We start from the raw sequence: 18,539 nt of genomic DNA on the forward strand, positions 1-18,539 counted from the left end.
CTTCTCTACCAACTGACTTATAAAAATTCTTAATATCACACCATTATTCGTTAATTGTCTGCTCTTAGTCTCTAAGATGACAAAAAGGAAATTTAAGTATCTTTCTGCCTCTTCCCTAGTTTTTCCTTTGAGTATAGTAGCACCGGCTACTACAGCCGTTGAAAAACTAGTAAGTTTAAGAAGTACCTTAATAGGAAGATCTTCAACTTATAATGACATTCGATTAATAGTTTGGTATCTACATCTTTTATCAGTTGTTTCGTTTACAAGCTTCAAAAGAAACTCTTCATTATATATCTCTACATCATCCTTTTCAATTGTACATATTGTGAATACATTAGGAACATAAAGATATACATAATTACATCTATTTAATATAGAGAAATTTGTTTTTGTGAGAACAGAGCGTATTAATTTACTATAATGCAATATGAAAAAAGTAAAAAATGGTCATATCTATGATATGAATACAATTAAAGAATAACCTGATAATGCAAAAGCTGAGTTATCTTCGTTGGGAAATAAGGTCTCAGTTGTATAAATGTCCGTGATATTTTCTGCCTTGTATAATATTGTGAAGTTCTCTAGTCCAACATTTGAGTCTCAGCTGAAAGAGCCTTTCCTCCTATTCGAATGCAATTCCCAAGGCAACTTCTGTCCAGTTCTTCAAAGAAAGGACGATGGACTCGTCCAAGCGATTGCAAATTAAATTAAAGAATATGCATCGTTTCTTTGCTTGTATCTTTATATGTGTGAGCACGTGCATAAATACCGCCATGAATATCATATATATATATATATATATATATATATATATATATATATATATATATATATATATATATATATATGTATATATATATTTATATTTATATATATATATATATATATATAAATATATATATATATATATATATATATATATATATATATATATATATATATATATATATATATATATATATATATATATATAACTTATGTGTGTGTATGTGTATAAATGTGTATATTTATATATATATATATATATATATATATATATATATATATATATTTATATTTTTATGTATATATATAATTATATATATATATATATATATATATATATATATATATATATATATATATATATATATATATATATATATATATATATATATATATATATATATATATATATATGCAGTCGTTTTTATATCCATGAAAATATGTGCTTGTGTGTTTCAATACCGAAGTCATACGTAAAAGTTGGCAAAGGTTAGACTCCCTCTCCTTATTCTAAGAAATTGAATTGCAGGAGAAAGTAAATATCTCCAAGAGACGGCAAGAAAATGGCCCCAGACCAATCTTCGAAAAAAGAAACTCTCAGCGAATAAGGAATAATGCACAAACTATATTAGAAAGACTCTGGAAAAACTTCTCTTGCTGTTACGTCGATAAAAAATCTCATGTCTTGAATTTCTTTTTCAGAAACAAAAGTTGAAGATTTATGGAATCTGGAAGAATTTGCATCTCTCTCTCTCTCTCTCTCTCTCTCTCTCTCTCTCTCTCTCTCTCTCTCTCTCTCTCTCTCTCTCTCATTGGGAAAATGGATAAAGTTTAGCCATAGTAATATACCGTTTGTTCGTTATATTTCTTTTTCAAAGATATCAGTTCTTGAGTCTCTGATTGTAGAACTGGGGTTCGAGTACTGATCATACTAAACAGTTTCTTGTAGTATTTGCAACTTTACCATCCTTGTCATCCAAGGATTAGGGTTTGGGGGAGACTATAGGTCTACCAGCTTAATCATTTTGCAGCCATTGCCTATCCCTCCCTGTTCCAAACTTGGATCGAGAGGGGGCGTGGGTGCTGGTCATATGGATATATGGTCAGACTGTAGGACATTAACACTGTCCCTTGCTTCTTCCATTCATGAGCGACCTTTAAACCTTTAGACAGGAAACCAACCTAAGTCAGTGTCCGGGGCGAGTCAGCATATCCAGGGGAGGGGGGGGGGGGGGGGGTCGTTATCACGAGAACCCATAAAAAAAAAAAAGTGATATTTTAAACAGTCTGATTCGCCTTCTTAAGAACATTAGGGCATCACATGTTAGGAAGGAACTTTGCACTCTCCACTACCGGCACAATGAGAGTATACTTCCCAGATGGTCCACTCCATACTCTACCCGAAAGATAGCACCAAAACAGATATAGACGCACAGGTGTAAGCTGAACCCGCCTGTTAGGACTGAGACCAAGAAACTATGGAATCATCCTTCCTGTATCTGTAATGATGGGCTTCCGGCCAAAAGCCGAGAGTCCCACCCCAAACATTAGATCCCCCTGGATTCCGAAGACCCAACACTTGAGAATAGTTCCTCCAAAAAGGTCCAAACCATCTTCGGGATGGCTGAGATCATCCAATACTCTCACATATAGCTTTGAGCACAAAAATCTTCCAACCGTGACACCTTTCCCATTCATCAAAGCAGGCAGCAATAACGGATGTAGAAACATCCACCCAAATGGCAATAACAGATGTAGAAACATCCACGCCATAAGAAAAGACATACATATATATGTAAATATATACACATACATATGGGAGATTTTACTCATAGGGTGGGGCCAGCAACATGAAAGAAAGTTTATAAAAGGAAAAGGTCGAAGAAATATTGAGAGAAAGAAAAAGATGACAGAAAACTTTAGATTCGAACTGGGAGAGCAATTTCCCTAAGTTTGAGAGCCCTCTAGCCCGTCAACAAGTTTCAACACGGGAATGGTATGTCGTGCTGAAGCTCAATGACTTCAACAAGGCATTCTCTCATTAAGAGGGTTATGTTTCAGAGAGACTAAAAACATGTTATGACTGGTGTGAGGAAGTGTTATCACCATATAGATATAAAACTTATTTTATTTTCAAACAAGCTCTCAGTTAGCTCACTTCTCGTGTCATATGCACTGATCAATGTGCACTCTGTAATAAGTGCTACACTGGAGGCACGTCCAGACAGCTTCAGTGTAGGATTTCCGAGCACACAAAGAGATCGGTACGAACCAGTAGACCTTTAAGTATGAACCTAATTTCGGCCGTTTATGACCATTCATTCAAATCTGGTCATGCCATTTCCAAAGAAAATTTCAAAATCACTGACAGATATAGCAGTGTCAAACAACTGAGAATCTTAGAGTATTTGTACATTTAAAAGACAAAACCCAGCTTGAATTAGGGCTTGCCTGTTCTGTTGCCAGGGACCCAGTGATATGTTTTGTGGTCTCTGGGCTACTGTTTCAGGTGGGTGGTCGTTTCTCGGTAGTAACTAGGCTATATTAGTATTGCGGTCTTTTACGTAGTTTCATGTTCTTTGGTGGATTGATTTTATATATACTGTCATAAAGATATCTTATTAATTATCTATTTATGAGGATATTTTATTCATATTATGTTGCAATAATTGCAGATTGGCTGAAGATGACAAAAGGTATATTTAAAGCTTCCATCATTTTATAGACACACACAAAACACACACACACTCATATATATATATATATATATATATATATATATATATATATATATATATATATATATATATATATATATATATATATGAATTCATATGTGACACACCTTATAGCTTCTCCGGTAAAAATATTCTATTCTTTTCCCTAATGCTGGGAAAAACTTCCAGACGTTCAAGTTCACAATTTCCGATTACAATTAAAATGTAAAATTTCCTCATCTCTCTCTCTCTCTCTCTCTCTCTCTCTCTCTCTCTCTCTCTCTCTCTCTCTCTCTCTCTCTCTCCAATAGAAAAAGGATCATTTCTGGTGTGCATATGAAGCTTGCAGTAAAATGTGATATATCTGAAAACGGGAGAAAAAACTCGCTGACAAGAGAATGGAAAGCCAGTGAAATAGTACAGACCCTAAAACTGCAACAGCAGACTGCCTTAGTAAATATGAGAGTAAAGGGTTTGTTCTTTAGATGAATTTTCTTCTCGATGGATTTTGAGTTTAAAAAAAAAAAAAAAAAAAAACTTTTGTTCTGAAGTTTTGGATTCAAAGGTTTAGGAAAAAAATATCCAGACAACGTTTTACTCTCAACATTTTTTTCCCAATGTGCTTATTGACTCCAGTACATTCAGAATGTTTTACTGTTTGCGCCTTTCTATCATAATATATGTTTCTATTATTGATTTATTAAGCCTAAGGAGGGGCATTTTATATGGCAGATGATGTTTTATAATAGTTAGAGTTTCTAACACTGCTGATGCCCCTATGTTGAAACACATACCCTCATACTTACCACAAAAACAGGCACACTAATACAAAACATATGCACAAAGACTTATGAACATATATATATATATATATATATATATATATATATATATATATATATATATATATATATATATATATATATATATATATGATAAATTTTGCACATTTAGACGTGTTTTTCATATTCAAATAAGCCATATATATTTTTGATACATTAATGTCTGGATTCTCTTATCGACTTCGGGATCAGAGCCCCAGGCGAAATCACACAAAGACAAGAGCTTGTGTCCGGCCGGGAATCGAACCCTGGTCGGCAAGCTTGTATAGACAGTGACTAAACCACTTGGCCACGAAGAAAGATAAAAGTCAATGACAATTCTACTGTACTTATACCTGTCGAATTCAGGTGTTTTGTACTTAGAATTGAAATCAACCCATCTTCACCATCGTAGCTAATTGGTAGTTTGTTACTTAGCATTCGATTAATGATAAATTTTGCACATTTAGACGTGTTTTTCATATTCAAATAAGCCATATATATTTTTGATACATTAATGTCTGGATTCTCTTAACGACCTCGGGATCAGAGCCCCAGGTGAAACCACACAAAGACAAGAGCTTGTGTCCGGCCGGGAATCGAACCCTGGTCGGCAAGCTTGTATAGACAGTGACTAAACCACTTGGCCACGAAGAAAGATAAAAGTCAATGACAATTCTACTGTACTTATACCTGTCGAATTCAGGTGTTTTGTACTTAGAATTGAAATCAACCCATCTTCACCATCGTAGCTAATTGGTTGTTTGTTACTTAGCATTCGATTAATGATAAATTTTGCACATTTAGACGTGTTTTTCATATTCAAATAAGCCATATATATTTTTGATACATTAATGTCTGGATTCTCTTAACGACCTCGGGATCAGAGCCCCAGGTGAAACCACACAAAGACAAGAGCTTGTGTCCGGCCGGGAATCGAACCCTGGTCGGTAAGCTTGTATAGACAGTGACTGAACCACTTGGCCACGAAGACATTAATGTATCAAAAATATATATGGCTTATTTGAATATATATATATATATATATATATATATATATATATATATATATATATATATATATATATGTTTATATATATATATATATATATATATATATATATATATATATATATATATATATATAAGTTATAAACAATGGTTTTTCTTCTTAAAAGTATAAAAAATATTTCAATGAAACTAAAGAAATCACATGCAATGGAATCAATCCAAATTTCGACATTAGTCAATAATGATTAATTTGAAGGCATTTTAAGATGAAGACGATAACGTTCGAGCATCGTGTTATCGGAAAATTCTTCCGATCATATTTGGGTGGATTGCATATGTCATTATTGATTACAGTCCGATATTTATCGGATAAAATTAAATCATAATAAGGTCTTGACTTAGCAGGAGGTCTCGAAATCTCACTGTTTTTTTCATAATTGTTTTAAAAATAAATTGAGCTTAAAAACGTAAGATTTAAATTGGAATTACGTAAAACAAACAGTTTGCCTTTATGTGAGGTTGCATTAATGACTGGATATACTGTATGTTGGTATAAGTTTGCATCATATATCATAAGCGGAAGGAATAAGGTATATGAGATTTTCTCTCTCTCTCTCTCTCTCTCTCTCTCTCTCTCTCTCTCTCTCTCTCTCTCTCTCTCTCTCTCTCTCTCTTTATATATATGTATATATATATATATATATATATATATATATATATATATATATATATATATATGTATATATACATATATATATATGTATATATACATATATATATATATATATATATATATATATATATATATATATATATATATGTATATATAAATATATATGCATATATATATATATATATATATATATATATATATATATATTTATATATATATATATATATATATATATATATATATATATATATATTCATATATATATATAAATAAATAAATATGTATATATATATACATATATATATGTATGTATGTATATATGTATATATATATATATGAATAAATTAATATATATATATATATATATATATATATATATATATATATATATATGCATATATATATATATATATATATATATATATATATATATATTTATATATATATATATATATATGCATACATATATATATATATATATATATATATATATATATATATATATATATATATATATATATATATATCAGTTTATATGTAAAACATTTTTAAATTCAAATATACATATTAAAATATTCATGTCTTACAGAAATTTGAAAGAACTTTACTACATGAAAATGGGGAAACTCTGACAAAACAGCCATAATAAATACTACAATATAAAAGGCACAGATTAAAAAGAAAAAAAAAGAAAATAAAAAAAAAATTCAAGTTATCCACGAAATTTTCTTACTGGTTATGGTGGAAGAAATATGACTAGACATAGAATATAACACGTTCAAGGAAACTGCGGCTTTAAAAATAACAATATAGAATCTCTGGTATCTAGAATAATAATCCAAATGTTACCAAAGATGGCCTGCTTGGTGTTTGAGCACAATTATGATAATCCTCATACTGGTGGTTAAGTCATGTATATTTTACTTTTTTCCTTACATTCAAAAGTTTACTTTTAAAGGGATTGCTAGCCTTACGATAAGACGTACCGTTACATTGTTATATTACTTCCATACGATGTTATTATAGAATTATAAGCTTATATTGTGTAAAAGTTTATACCGAGCACATTGTAAGTTCGTTTGGTGAACACAATAAGAGAACATATGTTATAGTATTTTGAAATAGAAGAATTATGATGGGAAAAAACGAATCTTTCCTGTTCGCCCTTATCTGCAAATTGATATCCAAGAATAAAAATCATATACAAATAAATATAATCTTAATTAAGTATTGATAAAATAGTGATATTTACGCTTTGGTGCAATACGTTCTAACGAATGATTACTTGTAAAATACTCGAATAAATCGAAGTAGCAGAATTCAAATCACGTATTCAAGGATATGGGAATAAAAGAATAATGAATGAATGATTAGTAATTATCCAGCATCATTACTTCAATGGCCATTCACGCTGATTGGTGTATGCTTAATAAACAGTTCACAACTTAGGAAATAGACCCAAAAGGAATAAATAACCTAACAAAATAATATTCAAAATTTTACATCTAATTAAGAAAAAAAAAGTAATATATATACAGCATTTAGGCTATATCTAATTTGGAAATTAATTTTAGAGAAATTTTTAACCGAAAGAAAAATAAAAAAATGGTAATTATGCTCAAAGCAACCAAAATCCGGAATAAACCTACTTGTTCCAGCAACGAACTTGTGAAAAACCTCAAATTGGAAAAATGTAAATTCTTTCACAATACCCAAACTATTGATTGGGAGTAAAAAATCTTCATAAATATGTGAGTACCTCGAGAACATTATGTTGAAGATTACTGAACTTCATATCCTCTCAAGGGAAATAATTTTATAAATCCTTGAGAAAGTTTCGGAAGTTAAACCAACAAACTGGGTGGACTGAAAGATTAATTGGAACTACTTTTCTTTTTTCTGAGAAAGAGTAAACAAAGACAAATGTCTATTACAAATGGTGTACGTATTACCATGTCTCTAGTAAACAAAAAGAGATATATGCAAAGTATAAAAATACCTATTGGTATTTAAGCTATAAATATAATAGATTATTAAATTAAATCAAAGATTAATAAGAATTATTAGACAAAAAAAAATCATTTTCGAGGTCTTTTGTTATAAAAATAATATATACGAATTCATTTAGGAATAATCTAATACCGACACACATACACACACAGATATATATATATATATATATATATATATATATATATATATATATATATATATATATATATATATATATATATATATATATATATATATATATATATATATATATTCACGCTCATTCTCAGTATTCAGTAGTTGTAACACCTTTTTTTTCAATATTCTCTTGACGTCTTCTTCTTCAATTAGGATATTTCCCTTTCCCTCTCTAATAATTCCAACCTCTCCTACATCCTGCCTGTCTTTTCTTGTCGCTTCTGTGGATTATTCTTTCTCTCTCTGCATTTCCCATCACCTCATACCTATCTTTTAGTGATTCTCCCAATGCAAATGCTACCAATCACTTTGTTTAACTCTATATTCCTCTTTTATTGGATAGTTGATATCTTCGTCAAACACTGTTGTAATTATATTTTTTTCATTGATAGTTTTTTTAACATCTTGATTCCAACATATTAGTACCTACCACTAGTCCTCCTCACACCTCTGCTGTTGCTGGTTCCTCAATGGCTTTGAAAATATCTCTTAAGGGGATTTTGACATTCCATTTTCTTAACTCTTTTCTCTGGTTCTTTCCCCTTTAATTCTAAACTCTCTGGCCTTCATCCACTTCTACTTCCAAGCTTTGATCTTCCTATTCCTGGCTGAGGCATTTCTTTTCCTTATTGCGTTTAGGCTAAAATATATCACTACTGGTTTATTTTGAGGTACAACGAACTCCTTAGGCATAATCCTACAACCCATAAAGATTTTGATGTCTTCTCTCTTTGCCAACACATAGTTAATTTGTCTCATTTTTCTCACTTTTATAAATTAGCAGTTGACATCTCAATTTCTTAACCTGTGTATTCATGAATACCAGATTCATTGCTTTTGCTAATTCAATCAATCTTTCACTTTCCAGGTATCGTTTCCCAAAGGCACCTCAATGTATTCATTCTATAGTTTGTTCTTCCGCTTTAGAACGAACTCTCACATGAAAATGCAAGCCACGGGCTCTCTCACTAGGCACCTCATTCCATCAACGCCATTGCAACTATCACTAATGGATAGTCCTGTCCCCATATAACAATAACAGTTCACTTGTTGGAACTCTTTCTTCTGGTTCCCCCTGAATTCGTCCTCCTCATCTGAGCCACACCCTGGTCGTCGAACGTCTGCAGAGATGATATGTCATACAGTCATATATTTAATATGCCTTAAGCCCATGAACCTGTTACTGATACATTGGACCTCTATGACACTTTCCTGCAAATTTGGGTTGAGAATAATTCCTACCCTATTATTCCTTGTATCTCACCCTATATAATCTATTTTATACCGATCCCAAAAGATTTTTTTTTTCTTTTTTGCATTTTTCTGTTGTATTCTGTCCTGTGTGTATACAGGGGTATCTGGCGAGCAATGTATGACCTGTATATATATCATGTTCATCCCCAATTACCACTCAAAGGAGATTTATGAAGTGTTGTTTATTTTATTGATTCACCAGGAATGATTATTCTATCATCATTTGCACCTAAAGCCCAACTCTTCTCTGATGGGTTTCATCCTTAGTTATCAGACCACTTCCATATCCGTCAAATACTGCCAGAGCCTTCGCGAAAAGGTTGTGTAAATACTGCATATATAGATCAGTGAGATCAGCATATTACACAGACATTGGTCACGCCAATCTAAGAGCAGTAAACCCCCATCCATCACATTTGCTGCATCAGAGGGTATTTCTTTAGATACGCCCATGCAGGGGCATTCTTAGAAGGAGCATTCCGCAGATATGACTTCCCAGCTTGTTGTATCAATAGGCTCTGATCAAATAGTGATATTAGATATAAACCTATTTAATACTTGAATAGAGTATGCATGTCTATTGTACAGATTCCTTCAACAAGAAGCCATTGATAAAACTATTTGCGGTCCATTTCTATTTTCTCACCATTAGCAATTAAAAAAAAATGATGATGCAAGTGTAATTTGAATTATTTTAGTAAACTATAAGTGTGATACAGTTCTGTCTTTCCTTAGACCAGGGTGGTCAACGTAATTGTTATCTTGGGCCACCTCAGCTCTAAACAGTTAAATAGAAGGCCAACTAATTCTAAAAAGAAAACAAAATCATATCTATCTATCTATCTATCTATTTATCTATCTGTCTATCTATCTATCTATCTATCTATTTATCTATCTATCAATCTATCTGCGTATATATATATATATATATATATATATATATATATATATATATATATATATATATATATATATATATATATATATATATACAGTATATATATGTATATATATATATATATATATATATATGTATGTATATATATAAATGTATATATATATATATATATATATATATATATATATATATATATATATATATATATATATATATGTATATATATACTGTATATTAGGTACTAAGGAAAGCTTAACGATCAATAAAACATATCTCAAATCCCTGTGCGGTCTTAAAGTGCTACATTAGTTATAGATGCCGGACCAACAAGCAAAATAAAAGTATTGATAATAGATTTATAAATAAAAATGAATATATCAAACCTCTTTGAACGAATAAAAAAAATACGGTAGATTTGCCTGCTAATGAGAAGTCTGGTGGTTTTGCTTATCTACACTGGTAACTGGCTGGTGTCACATATCTGTGCTGTCATCTAAAGCAGATGAGAATTATTTGCAGCTCTTCCTTATATATTTCAGTCTTAAGAAATATGCGCATTAACATTAGTTACTCTTCTCACAAGTGTCTGGTGGGCTAATAACATTCTTTAAAACTCCTGGCTAACTTAGGTAATAACTGCTTTAATACTATTACCAATAGTGTCATATCTTGACAGCAATAGACGAGAGAGAGAGAGAGAGAGAGAGAGAGAGAGAGAGAGAGAGAGAGAGAGAGAGAGATTATCAATATTTCATATACAGACAGATATCGTTGGCCACAGACGATCAAAAGGCGGGTCACTTTGACCTGTGGGCCAGTAGTTGGACCACCCTGTCTTAGACCATATAATTTGAGCACCCAGTTTTTGTACCAATTCTACATTGAGACTTATCTGCAACTAACTAAACTAGTTAATAAGCTACAAAGTTCAGGTTTTCCTGTTGTAACAGGTTTTCTCTCAATGATGTAGTCGATGAGGGACTTGATACCTTTGGCATTACGCTAAATTCTTGGTTTTCTTTAGTTTTTGCATAGTTTATCTGCGATACTTTATGACAAGCTGGGAATCCCTTAAAAGACATTTTGCTCGTCTTCACATGATGGGGTAGAAAATAACCAAAACAATCTTCTGAAATTGTCAAAGTGGCCCCATGGCCATGAGTCATCCAGTGTAACTGTTTCATCATCGTGTTCTTGAAAAATAATTAATGGCAAACGAGAAGGTAAGCATCTTAGTAGAATCCATTTTTTGTCTCACACGTTTGGTTTTATTACGAGAGTGTTCTGCGGTGTTACTTGGTTGATATTCAAATGGAACGAGGTTTCCCTAGAGAAAGAACTTCACACAAGCCTGATGATAGATGGTAGTCATGAATCGATGCAGTCTGAGACAGTACAGCTGTGGCCAATTCATTCTGCCGTTGATAACAGTGTGTTATGATATTACTTTGAATCTGGAGTGTCGAAACATGAATAAATCTATGAGCTGATCTTGATAGACGTTTACTAGAAATCTCTTTATCAACAAAGGTCTCATTGCTTTGCAAGATTAAGATTAGGTACACTTGACGTCAATGGTCTCGACCGTAATATGGGACTAGAATCACGTTTCAAGTAAGTTGTGATGACCTTTGGGTCTTGTGTACATATAAATTGTTGTTTTAAGAAAATATAAAAATAAAAGACTGTTGATTATAATGATCATAGTTTCAAGTCTTTACTAATGCTATTGCATCCTTTATGCGTAAGTTCGCCTTATGCAGAACGATGAAGGTCAATTGGTTTGGAGCAGAGTAAACACAAAGAGATTGTAATTTTTTAGTTATATAACTTTTACTTAAATCAGTTAATAAAATTGTCTTTACTGTCCTTTTCAAAAGGTAGAAATTTAATAAAGTAAAACATATCCAGTCATATATAAACTTGCCAGACATTCCATATGTACACAAAATTTTTTTTTTTTTTTACAGAACATATGTTCATGTAGTCATTATTTCAATTCTGCAACAGTGTATACATATGTTAATACACCAAAATCAAATTGATACCTGCTACAGAGGGTAAGATATTCCCAAATTTAGATTTGAAGCGGTTCTATGGCTGTCATCTTGAGAAGGGCAATTATTTTTCAAGTTGCCCAACGCAGATTTAGTAATCTTTATTGTTCTGGAAAACACAAACAATAACAGATCGAAAGAAACTTAAAAGCTTTGGGAACATATATTTTCTAATTCTACTGCACTAAAGCCCAATTCCCAATTTGGGCCCAATCCACAGCAGTATCATCACCAGTAAACAGTTTAAAATCACGATTCCAAGTTAGGATGGATCTGCTGCCATGCAAACGCAAGGCGAGCACGTTGCCACTCCGTTAGCCATGAGATATATAGAATATGTTTAGGGAAAGGTTATTCAAACTTAACACATAGACTACTATTTGTAATTGAATTTAGACCATTCATTCTTTTCATTTCCATATCATCAACAAATCTTATTTCGTTAACGTACAATAGATGGCACAGTGAAATATTCACCTCCTATTAAACTTTTATAGGTTTTTCAACTAAATAATGTTTGTTTGATAATATTATTATTCCCAAGGATATATCACTTGGAGAAGTTGGATAATTAACTTTTGGCAAGTCTCTCCTGGGAGAATTAATTCATTTTTAGCATTTGGCAAAATACTTTATAAATATGTAATTCATTTTCATCATGTATTATTTATTTGTGCGTATACATAATCCCATTTATATGAACGTAAAAAATAGACATATACCACATAATCACACACCAGGACACTTGTGAAAACATCATATTTCCAATCTCCTGCCAGACGTAAAATCTTAATAAAAGTTGTTTGCAACTCAATAAGAATTTCAGAACCTAAGTGATTGCAACGTTTTGGGTCAACATTTACAACTTCAGTTTCATTTCTAGGAAGTCATAAAAGAACTATTAATGTCGTTTTATTTCCGTGTTTCTAATTGATAACCTTTGGCTCTCCAAAGAAAGTATTGCTTTATAATCGATAATCACTTATACATTCATACAATTTCTGAGTAGAAAGAGAGTTTAAAATTAACACGATTTTCTGCAAATTACAAGTGATCAATTGGTTTCCCGGTAACACATTCAACTAATTTTCCAGTCACAACTTAGCTATTTGAGCTATAGTACTTCTTAGTATTACTGGCTAAATAAAAAGTGTTGAGGTTTGAACTCTCAACTTCATGAATAAAAATATTTCCAAAGGGATTTTTGTCGAATTTCTTTACCTCTCGTGAATATGAAAATTTAGGTTGAGTAACGTAATAAAAAACTGGAATTATTTTGAAAAATGAAACCGAATACCCTCTCTCTAGCTGTTTATAACGATAATATTTTCCTTTCCTGGTCGTATTTTATTATGCTTTGATATAAAAGAAAAGATATGGAACAGACTTTTACTGTTTTATTTTTATGTATATTCCAATTATATTTCCGATGTCCCTTTACATATTCCTATGTAACAGTAGGAACAAAACGATTGAAATCTAAGAGAATTTAAACTTTCCTGAATATTGTGGGGGGTCTTCTCTACCCCTTATCTTTATATATATATATATATATATATATATATATATATATATATATATATATATATATATATATATATATATATATATATATATATATATATATATATATTATATGTATATAAATATATATATATATATATATATATATATATATATATATATATATATATATATATATATATATATACATATATATATATATGTATATATATATTTATATACATATATATATATATATATATATATATATATATATATATATATATATATATATATATATATATATATATATAGTGATATATATATATATATATATATATATATATATATATATATATATATATATATATATATATATATATATATATATACATATATATATATATATATATATATATATATATATATATATTATATATATATATATATATATATGTATATATATATATATATATATATATATATATATATATATATATATATATATATTATTATTACTATCCAAGCTACAACCCTAATTGGAAAAGCAAAATGCTATAAGCCCAGGGGCTCCAATAGGGAAAAATAGCCCAGTGAGGAAGGGAAATAAGGAAATAAATAACTGAAGAGAACAAATTAACAGTAAATCATTCTAAAAAAAGTAACAACGTCAAAACAGATATGTCATATATAAACTATGAACAACTTCAAAAACAAATATGTCATATATAAACTATAAAAATACTCATGTCCGCCTGGTCAACAAAAAAGCATTTGCTCCAACTTTGAACTTTTGAAGTTCTACTGATTCAACAACCCGATTAGGAAGATCATTCCACAACTTGGTAACAGCTGGAATAAAACTTCTAGAGTACTGCGTGGTATTGAGTCTTATGATGGAAAAGGCCTGGCTATTAGAATTAACTGCCAGCCTATATGTCTATATATATATATATATATATATATATATATATATATATATATATATATATATATATATATATATATATATATATATATATATATATATATATATAAATACATATATATATATATATATATATATATATATATATATATATATATATATATATATATATATATATATATATATATATATATATATATATATATATATATGTATATATATATACATATATATATATATATATATACACATCATACATATACCAAAGGAACTTCCCCCAATTTTGGGGGGTAGCCAACATCAACAAATGAAACAAAACAAAAAAGGGGACCTCTACTCTGTACGTTCCTCCAGCCTAACCAGGTACTCAACCGAGTTCAGCTGGTACTGCTAGGGTGTCAAAGCCCAACCTCCCACATTATCCACCACAGATGAAGCTTCATAATGCTGAATCCCCTACTGCTGCTACCTCCGCGGTCATCTGAGGCACCGGAGGAAGCAGCATGGCCTACCGGAACTGCGTCACAATCGCTCGCCATTCATTCCTATTTCTAGCACGCTCTCTTGCCTCTCTCACATCTATCCTCCTATCACCCAGAGCTTTCTTCACACCATCCATCCACCCAAACCTTGGCCTTCCTCTTGTACTTCTCCCAACAACTCTTGCATTCATCACCTTCTTTAGAAGACCCATTTTCCATTCTCTCAACATGGCCAAACCACCTCAACACATTCATATCCACTCTAGCCGCTAATTAATTTCTTACACCCGTTCTCACCCTCACCACTTCGTTCCAAACCCTATCTACTCGAGATACACCAGCCATACACCTTAGACACTTCATCTCAAACACATTCAATTTCTGTCTCTCCATCACTTTCATTCCCCACAACTCCGATCCATACATCACAGTTGGTACAATCACTTTCTCATATAGAACTCTCTTTACATTCACGCCCAACCCTCTATTTTTTACTACTCCCTCAACTGCCCACAACACTTTGCAACCTTCATTCACTCTCTGACGTACATCTGCTTCCACTCCACCATTTGCTGCAACAACAGACCCCAAGTACTTAAACTGATCCACCTCCTCAAGTAACTCTCCATTCAACATGACATTCAACCTTGCACCACCTTCCCTTCTCGTACATCTCATAACCTTACTCGTACCCACATTAAATCTCAACTTCCTTCTCTCACACACCATTCCAAATTCTGTCACTAGTCGGTCAAGCTTCTCTTCTGTGTCTGCTACCAGTACAGTATCATCCTCAAACAACAACTGATTTACCTCCCATTCATGGTCATTCTCGCCTACCAGTTTTAATCGTCGTCAAAGCACTCGACCATTCACCTCTCTCACCACTCCATCAACATACAAGTTAAACAACCACGGCGACATCACACATCCCTGTCTCAGCCCCACTCTCACCGGAAACCAATCACTCACTTCATTTCCTATTCTAACACATGCTTTACTACCTTTGTAGAAACTTTTCACTGTTTGCAACAACCTTCCACCAACTCCATATAACCTCATCACATTCCACATTGCTTCCCTATCAACTCTATCATATGCTTTCTCCAGATCCATAAACGCAACATACACCTCCTTACCTTTTGCTAAATATTTCTCGCATATCTGCCTAACTGTAAAAATCTGATTCATACAACCCCTACCTCTTCTAAAACCACCCTGTACTTCCAAGATTGCATTCTCTGTTTTATCCTTAATCCTATTAATCAGTACTCTGCCATACACTTTTCCAACTACACTCAACAAACTAATACCTCTTGAATTACAACACTCATGTACATCTCCCTTACCCATATATAGTGGTACAATACATGCACAGACCCAATCTACTGGTACCATTGACAACACAAAAGACATATTAAACAGTCTCACCAACCATTCAAGTACAGTCACCCCCCCCCCCCTTCCTTCAACATCTCAGCTTTCGCACCATCCATACCAGATGCTTTTCCTACTCTCGTTTCATCTAGTGCTCTCCTCACTTCCTCTATTGTAATCTCTCTCTCATTCTCATCTCCCATCACTAGCACATTTAGGGATGTTTTTTTATATTCACATAAGTCATATATTTCAATACATTAATGTCTGGTTACTCTCACCGACCTCGAGATCAGAGTACCAAGGCAAAATAACTCAAAGAAAATAGCATAAGACTGACTTTGAGTTTAACCCTGGTCATGTATGCTTGTGTGACAGTACGGTGTCTGTTGTACCAATATCCTGAACTATGTTTTGATTCCAGGCCAGTAAGATGTTATTGTCTTTGAGTGGTTTTGCTTCGTGACTCTATCCCCGAGGTTGCTAAGAGAATCCAGTGATAAATGTATTAAAATATATATTTTTTTATTATGTGTATATATATATATATGCGGAGGTTCATTCATATATATATATATATATATATATATATATATATAAATATATATATATATATATATATATATATATCTAAATTTATATATATACACATATATATATATATATATATATATGTGTGTGTGTGTGTGTGTTTGTGTGTATATATTAATATATATACACACACACACACACACACATATATATATATATATATATATATATATATATATATGTTTATATATATATATATATATATATATATATATATATATATATATATATATATATATCTATATATATACATACATATATATATATATATATATATATATATATATATATATATATATATATATATATATATATATATATATATATGTGTGTGTGTGTGTGTATATATATATATTAAAATATACACACACACACACACACACACATATATATATATATATATATATATATATATATATATATATATATATATATATATATATATATATATATATCTGTAAGTTTCTGTAGAGGTTGTTGGTTGGGTTGCGAGAAAGTGGGTGATGGTTGGCTATTGGTTAGCAAAACCTTTATCTTCACTTCAGCCGGCCAGGAGTAAAGACCCATTTTTCATCATACCTGTCGGCCTAGTTTAATCCTGCCTTTCTTTTCAAGTTTAATATTTGCCTTACAGTTGTATTTATTGGAATCATACAATTTGAATTGCACTCTTTCCTAATAATTAAAATTGTATTATTTTTTTTTGTGCTGCCTGCAGCTATCCAATAAGCTTTTTCCTGACGCATGACCTGTTTCTTGTTCTATTATCCCTTATGTTTCTGGCTGATAACGTGATTATAAGGAATGTTTTCCTTTGACTTCTTTGGTGCTCTGTTAGCAGACTGTATCCAAATATAATGGGATGAGCGCTACCGTTGTTCTTATCTTTAGTGTATACCGATCCCGGGAGTTGCTAAGAACATGCCACCTCACTGTGGCATTTTAAAGTCTGCAAAACTTCAGAAAAGAACACCTTCAAGTTCACCTTTCTTTTTTCATCTTCCCTGTGACCTCTGAGAAGTTCGAGTAGAAGACGTTATTGTCATATGCAGGATGTCCGATTGAGAGGAGGTCTGTTCGCTTAACTCTTACTGTTCCCCTCCATCTGCAAGAGACAGTGTTATACGCACTACCAGTCAGGAAGAAGGGATCCACCTTTCATTACCTTTTTCACAACAAGATTACTCTTTTTCAGGATAAGGAGTCAGTGACTTCCGATGATATCTGTACGCACTGCTACTGAGGTTGGATGTAACGCTGATATAGAAT

This window comes from Palaemon carinicauda, chromosome 36, assembly GCF_036898095.1.
Source record: "Palaemon carinicauda isolate YSFRI2023 chromosome 36, ASM3689809v2, whole genome shotgun sequence".
NCBI classification, from domain to species: Eukaryota; Metazoa; Arthropoda; class Malacostraca; order Decapoda; family Palaemonidae; genus Palaemon; species Palaemon carinicauda.